Source organism: Eschrichtius robustus, chromosome X (assembly GCF_028021215.1).
Source record: "Eschrichtius robustus isolate mEscRob2 chromosome X, mEscRob2.pri, whole genome shotgun sequence".
In the NCBI taxonomy this organism is placed as follows: Eukaryota; Metazoa; Chordata; class Mammalia; order Artiodactyla; family Eschrichtiidae; genus Eschrichtius; species Eschrichtius robustus.
The window spans coordinates 129,418,835-129,419,994 of record NC_090845.1 but is presented as its reverse complement, the minus strand read 5'-3'; the positions used below and the strand labels follow the sequence as shown (position 1 = coordinate 129,419,994).

At 36.1% G+C, this 1,160-nt stretch overlaps 1 non-coding gene across 1 annotated transcript; it reads right to left on the bottom strand.

Annotated features, from left to right (window-relative positions):
• Window positions 1-501: 501 nt before the first annotated feature.
• LOC137757487 (U6 spliceosomal RNA) lies at window positions 502-610 on the bottom strand. Its single transcript, XR_011072342.1, has one exon. It is a non-coding gene; the product is annotated as a U6 spliceosomal RNA (small nuclear RNA).
• Window positions 611-1,160: the final 550 nt, after the last annotated feature.

Below are 1,160 nucleotides of genomic sequence, written 5' to 3'. Positions count from 1 at the left end.
TACAGGAGGGATACATGTTATTAAAATTCTGTTTGTCTTTATCCTGTTAATCTGTCTATTATAGGGAGGTCTCAGCCAAGAACCTAGAAAGGTAGAGGGAAAATTATCTTTCCTTCCCCATATATGACAGAGGTCTATTTTAAGTTCAGAAAAAGCTGTCAGAAAGTTAATCTGTCTAGATGTCTGGAAAATGATTATTTTTAAAAATTTATTTTATTGAAGTATAGTTGATTTTACAGTGTTGTGTTAACTTCTACTGTACAGCAAAGTGATTCAGTTATACATATATGCGCATTCTTTTTCATAATTCTTTTCCATTATGGTTTATCACAGGATATTGAATATAGTTCCCTGTGCTCTACAGTAGGACCTTGTTTTTTATCCATTCTATATATAACAGTTTGCATCTGCTAATCCCAAACTGCCAATCCATCCCTCCCCCACCCCCCGCTCCTCCTTGGCAACCACAAGTCTGTTCTCTATGTCTGTGAGTCTGTTTCTAAAAATATGGACCGCTTCACGAATTTGCGTGTCATCCTTGCACAGGGAGCCATGCTAATTTTCTTTGTATTGCTCCAATTTTTAGTATATGTGCTGCGGAACCAAGCACTGGAAAATGATTCTTAATCTAAAACAGTATTTCACAAATACTGTGTGGTCCAGTGACCACTTGCACAAGAATCCCCCATACCTATAAAATCCAAACACTGGGGTCTTATCCCCAACCAAAGCAACCAGAATCTTTGGAGGTGGAGTCCAGGAAAGGACATTTTTAAAAGTTGTACTAGGTAAATCATATGTCTGAGTGGTCAAGGTTATGCTTTATTGTGAAAATAAATGAGCTTGAATTGTATTTTTATATTGCATGAGATCTACCCTAAATTTTTACAACACTGGGCAAGATTTTTACTTCAACAATTACCTAATAGATTTGTTTTGCTGCAAGTTGTGACTCATGAGACTGCTCAGACTGTTGGACTTGTCTGCGAGTTAATAATGCAGTGGTTTATTCAATGATTTCCTCATCTGTTTGGATGCTGATGTCTTTTTATCTGTAAGATTGTGCCAGCTGGTTCTGACTAGGAATTATTACATCAAATGCTTTGTTTGTGTACAAATGTCATTATATTAATGGTATTTAGTTGTGTTTATTAGCACTT